Source organism: Anneissia japonica, unplaced genomic scaffold, assembly GCF_011630105.1.
Source record: "Anneissia japonica isolate Jap-2015-1 unplaced genomic scaffold, ASM1163010v1 scaffold2994_len2133135_cov197, whole genome shotgun sequence".
In the NCBI taxonomy this organism is placed as follows: domain Eukaryota; kingdom Metazoa; phylum Echinodermata; class Crinoidea; order Comatulida; family Comatulidae; genus Anneissia; species Anneissia japonica.
Window position 1 is genome coordinate 420481 of NW_022728550.1, and position 7571 is coordinate 428051.

The window sequence follows — 7571 nt, forward strand, 5'->3', positions numbered from 1 at the left end:
CAGAAGTCGGGAAAGCTCATTTCCCGCCTTCTAGGAATCAAAATTTTTCCCGGGGGAGGACCCCAGGACCCCCTTTCTTTTTGTGATTCATCGATTCATGGAAAATTCTTATGCAACTACTCTTTTTTTTTTTTAATGTTATGTGTGTACAGACACATAAGGCCTTTACTGTAATAACAATGGGAACAAATTACCTGACCGTTTTCAAGAGGGAAAAACCTTGAATTTTGAAGAACTTACAAGTAATTAAAACACCACAGGAGTCGGGGAAAAGCTCATTTTCCGTCATCTAGGATGGACCCCCCCCCCTTTTTTTTTTGGCGCTTATCGATTCATTGAAAAGAATACGATATGCAACTACTCATTTTCTTAAGGTATACACACATAACAGGCCTATTTACTGTAATGAGAAAGTTTACCTTACCGTTTTCAAGAGGGGGAAAACCTTGAATTTTGAAGAACAAAGTCATTAGACACCCAGCTCAAAAGTCGAGAAAGGTCATTTCCAGCCATCTAGAAATCTAAATTTTCCCGGGGGAGGAATGCTGACCCCACCACCTAGGTTTGATTACCGATCTGCATGATTCATATTCCCATTCATCTTATAAGTGGGGCCCCCCACTTTAAAAAACGTTCCGCCGGCCCTGCGCAGAACAAGGAATTTACAGACAAGCGTCCTTGTGTTAACTTTGACCAACATGTGGTGGTTCCACCCATGTGGTGGTTCCTTTCATTATATAAACAAACACAAATGCGCAAGCGTAATTGTTTCGCGAAACTTTTCTCTTGTGAACAAGAAAATCTTAATAGCTGTGACCCAAAGTTTCCATTGATGAGTAAGGAAGAAAAACACATCTGTCAGGCTAAAGACATGTTAAGAAGGGATGAAATTAGTTTTCATGGCACGACGTATTTAATATTTGTAATTGATGGTTAATAAAATAGTATGTTTCTAAATTTTGATTAGATTTGCTTCACTTTCAAGTTTCCAAGTTTCGTATTTTATATTATTGAACACCAGAGCGCTTATAAAAATAAAAAGTTACAATGACTGTACTGTATAGGCCTAGTTGGAAAATTTATTTTTTCAATCATAAAAAATCCGGGAATGACTTAGTGCACGGAAATGAAGCATGGTGGTACTGACGATAAGAAATACAATGTAGGCATACGTATCTCGGTAATCTAACGATGTACCGGTATACAATGTGCCAGTGAAAAATGTTAATTGAGGTAATCCAAGAAATCATAAATAGCACCCTTATTTTTTAAATTTATAGACCTATGCGACTGTTAGGCTGCCAGGCAGCAATCCCCTGCTAGAGCTCAACATAAATTTCTTTTATCCATAGTCACAATATCTCTGCTTTATCCGACACAAAATACGCCACACATATATTGAACAGATTTTTTTTAAAATTTATCATCGATGCAAAGATGGATTGCTTTTAAAAGCTTTCGTCTGATTCTTTTACTCAAACTTTTCCCATAATGCCTTTGGTAATTATTTTTGAAGCTCTAACCTTTTTAGTTCGACATAGGTTTAGAAATGATTAAAGTATTCCTGTTCGTATAATACCTTTACTTTTATATTTACGGTTATGGATTTCTTAATCCGTTGCCGTACGTTTTGGCCTCAGTACACAATTTTCGAAAGCCTTTTTACATGTGTAAATCGATCTAAATCTGAAATTATCGTTAGCAATAATTAGTCATTTCAAATATTAAATTTCGTACATATACTGAATTTTATGATGACGGGTTTCCTATAAATATTTCGTATAATTTTATGAAAGATATTCCCCCTTAAACGTCAATTTAAAATGCGAACGAAACGTGTGACTGCTACTTGGCTAGAATACTTAACATGTATAGCCGTGTTGGAGTATGCAGTGAATACATCAATATAAATGGGTATCTATAGGCCTAATGTATCGTTTTCAGTTTCGTTTTTTTCCCCGATTAATTTTCACCCGTTCATCTGAAGTTTCCGCATAAATTGTATTCATAATGATGGAAGCTTAGTTTTAGAGATTCATCAGACATAATAAATTGTTTAGTTAAATATTACGGTAATCGCAACATGATGTTCTGAGGGGCTTCCCTAGTAATGATTGGGTGATGATGATGATTAAATGAGGATGATGATGTTGATGACGACGGCGACGAAGACGACGAGGATGATGCTAATGATGATGATGATGATGATGATGATGATGATGAGGATGATGGTGGTGGTAATGATGATGATATGATGAGATGACAGCGGTGAAGCTGTCAATAATAAAAACAATGATGATTATAAAAAATAGTGGGACAGGAACATAATGATAAATTTTGTATAAGGCAATTTCAAAATAAACTTCGGCCCTGTTGTACAGTTGATATAATAATAATAATAATAATAATAATAATAATAATAATAATAATAATAATAATAGTAATAATAATAATAATAATAATAATATTAATAATAATAATAATAATAACAATAACAATAACAATAATACTAATACTAATACTAATAATAATAATAACAATAACAATAACAATAACAATAATAATAATAATAATAATATGTCGTTCTTATATAGCTCTTCATGCCTTTACAAGGCCTCTAAGCGCTTCACATTACTACCCCGGTCATTGGATCAAACACATATGGAACTCATTGAACACCAAATTAAATTAGTAAATGAAATTATATTATCATTCCATAATATTGCAGCTAGTAATCAGCGCAGCCTGTTGTGTTGGAACCTATCAGGTACCCACTTGTACTCCTGAGTGGAGAGTGAGTTAAGTGCACTTAGGAGATGAGCGTACAGTATTTGAATTATGTGTATATTTAAATTAATAATTTGTATAACTAATTAAGGATTTATTTTTTAAGTTCCTGAATTTATATTTGTCGACAACGAATAATAATACCTCTTGAACTTTTATTTGCAATTGTTCAGCCTAGTTCTTTGTTATTTTAATGTATATAGCAATCTCATTGACTCCTTGTTTTCTAAATGTATTTATATGTTTTTATATTGTACTGCAATTTCGCTGTCGATTGTAATTTAGCCTATATACAGAAATAAATAAATCTAAATAATAGTGAATAATATTAACAAAAGCTTTTATATAATGTACACACTACGCTTCTTCAAGTGAATGATGGACCTTAATGGAGACTATATAAATATTCTGAAACAATTGAAAAGACTAGTCGGCCTACTATTATGATCCCTGGTACTACGGCTCACCGTATTTGTATCGGATCTGTGTATTTAGTTTTCTTCAAATGCTTTCATATAACCGTTTTTACCTCTTAATATAACCTCTACAACCATGATTAATTGTGGTGGCTTTGGAAAAAATAACTATAAAGAGCATTTTTAATGTGTTTTTTAATAGTAAAGCAAGGAGGTATTAACCCTTGAGTAAAGTAATCTCGTAGATCTCGTATAACAAAACTTTTTTTGCTTGTTAACTCAAATTTTGTAATTTAAAGGACGCCCTCGTGCGTTTCATCCTGGCACACATGTGCCTTTGTTGTGTGACCCTGGCGTCGACATGTCGGGGTTTACGACCTTTCACCGCTGTAAAGAGGTCATAGAGTAGTGATATCGAGGCATAGCCGCAGAAATGGCGACAGTGTGCCTACTAATATTGGTCGTCTTTGTCACGGGTGTACAGGGCCTTTCTTGTAAGTTTTTTAATTTCATTGTGAAGATATAAATATGGACTACATGTTCAGTGATTTTCATTAAGAATGAATTACTTTAAGATACTTAAAAACTTCGGCGAATATGGGGTCGAACTCGGATCCCTCAATCAACGATCATCGAGTTGTAAACAACTGTCAAAATGCTCCATTGGACAACGATGCTCCAGATAATTTAATTGTTTTTTTCTGATATTATTATTAATAATATACCAGATACTAACTGTTTTATGTCGCATGTAAATATATTAACACATTGTGAAATTGTTCATGCTTATTTTAAAGTTGTATTTGTTTGGGAAGTGTGGGCCCGAGGTTTGAGGAAGGCGGCAGGCAAGAGTTGTTTGAATCACAGTGAATCAGTATCTTTCCTACTCTAGACTAGGCCTACGACGACGCCAGCCGACACATCATTCGACCACGATTGCCAATGAAACATCATTATCTGTTTATCATGTTCTTACAGATAAAGGCACAGAGGGTCTAGGTCATTAGGATCAACTCAATTTATGGAAAATTGTACAGTATTGTATATACTGTACAACTTTACTTACCAAAACTCGGCACAGGTCCATCCAAGGCAGCATATTTCTAGTATTATACTTATAGACTAGGTAGTTCTGTTTAGTTTATGATACACTCCACTATAAACCAAAAATGTGAAATTGTCTACTTATAATAGAATAAATAGTAATAATACTACCAGGGGTTTTTTTGGGCCTGTCCCCTTGTGGTACACAACCAAAAAACTGAAAACTGCCCTTTGTAATTTTAGTTTAATTAATTAAAGTAACAACAAGTTGCAATATAATTAAACTAGTTTAAAAAAATCAATACAAATGAAATACATTTATTTAACCTACAAAATGAACATGTATCTAAAACAACATACATTTTATATATGGTGATTCAAGGCCTATTATTATAAATGAATGATAAAATATTTTTTTAAATATTTTTTATTGGATGCACAAGATAAGATGAATGAATAGAGACTTAAAAAATCATGTTATTGTATGAATTTGAATTTTTACTAGATTGGTTATAGTAGAATTCCATCAAATCCATTGGACATACAGATAAGACCAATACAAAGTGAATACATTATGATACAGTTTTATATATTGATTCATGTTAAGATACAAGAAACAAAATTTGTTTTTAAACCTTCAATGTTAAGTGTATGGCTCAAAAATGTTCCAGATAAAAATGTGTGCTGGTTGAACATGGGTTAAATATTCCATCTTAGCACGTTATCATCATCTTACTTAATATGGGTGAACACTTAAGTTAAAATACAGTATTTTCACATTGTTTACATGACAAAGTACCCTCTTAATATAGGTGTGTCCCCTTAATACTGTTGGAATGTCCCCTGAATAGGGTATTTCATAGTATTGGTTCTAATATGTTATTGTGCCATAATCATTTTATGTATTTTTATAAGCATTATCTTAATACATTATAGAATTTTAATAAACAAGTTGTTTGTTAAATTCTAGTAGTTAATAATAGTCTTTAAAAGTAGGCCCCTTGGACAATTCATCTAATTTGTAAGTTACAACATCTTGTGTATGTATTGACCAAGCAACAGCTTCCAACAATGAGAATGTGTTTTTTAATTTAATTGATTGGTCAATTGACTGCTGAAGTATATCCGTGTTCACACACAATGTACATTTTGCCCTTTATGACATTTAATTATTGTGGATACAGTCTTCAGTATAGTATGTACTGTTTGTCACACTGTGAAACCCAAGGGAAGTGGTTGGAAAAATATGACCTTAATATCTTCCTGTTAAACTTTTGAAACAACTTTTAGTTTGTAGATCAATATTTCCACAATAATTTAATTTCATAGTCTAGGCTAAATGATCTGTCAAAACTATAAAAATAAAACCTTAAATTTAGACATTAAAAATTAAGCATTAACAATGATATAGTAGCGCTGAGATTTTTGCTTGCTAGTAAAAATACCAGTAAAATTTAAGTTCTTAATTGAGATAGTAAGTTACTAATACATCAATATTGATACTATGAGCCATTCAGGTTTCTTAATCTTAGTTCTTCCATGTTGATAAATAAAGATTTGTATTGTATGAACCTAAACTTTTGATAAAGATTGATTTACCAATCATTAATATTGCAGTCTTCATCTGTAAGCCAGCTTGACATGCAAACATGCAATCTCTTTAAGACTCATTCATTTTTATTCGTAGCTTTATACCATGTATATTTTAAGATTCAAAGTTTCGATCTATTTGATCATTATCAAGAATACCGTATAGTTTGTTTATATTTTAACTTGCAAGTTAACTTCAAGATTATGTAGTTCTTAATAGTACAGTAAATACATATTTAATTTGTTACATTTTTGTAAAACTTTGTTGCATTTTTTTTGCAGTGTTTCAGCTTTGTATTGACTAGCTATCTCCTTCTCCTAGTTTATTTAACAACATACTATAGTTTTAGTGCAAGTTACAACATTGGATAAATAACTGCTATTAGGCCAAATAAAATGAATTGCTAGTTTTACGTCCCCACACCCTTGTCAAATTTTGGAGCCTCATGAAAAAGTTCAGTATTTACTATTTTTCGAAAAAAAAAAAACATTAATTTTTTATGAACAATAAAAATAATGACCATCTGAAAGAATGATTTCAAATCCAAGAAGAGGTGGGAACTTAAATGTCAGAAATACATTATAAAGATTGATTTTACTTTTTTATTTATTTTTATTTATTCATTCTGAAGTAATTATAAGTAAAATACATCCAAGAATAAAAACACAGATAAGTACAAAACAAGCAACTTTTTCCACTGTCGTCCCTAAATGAGAATACTTAAATCACAGAATAATACATTTATAATCAAAACAACAAAGTCAAATTCAATAATCAAAAAAAGACATTATATAAATAAAGCTATGTATAATAAAGTTCAGATAAATAATGGCTTTTTATGAGTTTTTTAAATGTGTATATGGATTGTGAATTTTGAACATTATAAGGTAATTTATTCCATTCATCGATTGCGGTATCGATGAATGAGAATCTACTATGTGTACCAGATTTTTGTTTATAAATTGTCACTCTAGAAGTTGAAAATCTAGTATTATAAAAATTGGTCAGTAAATTCATTGCCAGTATTTAAATATACAAGGGAAATGCCATTAATAATTTTAAAAATTTGAATACATTTTCGTTCAGCAACTCTAGTAGAAACAGGTAGCCAATTTAATTTTTTAAATTCATTATAACCAACATGGGTTCGTGGATGTAGTCCCAAAACACATCTTATAACCTTATTTTGAGATGTTTGGAATTTATATTTAAGTTTTTTAGAAAGTGAAGAGAACCACGTACAGCACCCATAGTGACATTGAATAAGTGAGGATGCAAGCAATTTGAGTGATTTATACGTTAAATATTTTCTTTTTTTGAAATGAAATTTAAGTCTACCATGTACCTTACCTAAGGCTATGTTCACACACACGGCGTAAGGCTGGCTTAAGCGTGGCGTAGCGTACGCCTTTGTGTGTGAACTAAGCAGTGGCGTTGTTAAAGCCACTCACTACGCCACGTCCTTGGCATTATTAACGCTACCTGCAGACCCCAGATTAGCTAACGCCACTGAGCTAACGCCAGTGATGCTTGAATGATTTTACCTCATTTCAAGAGATTGACCAATCACGATTGCAATATATTAGCTACTTTGGTCTCTTTTCTGTGCTCTCTATAAATGAAATGGTAAAGGGGTTCTTTTTCTATTGCATTTTACTTAGTTATAATGTTTATGATTTGTTGATTGTGTTTTGTAAGATATTTTAACCTATTTAGACTGTCTATTAAAAACC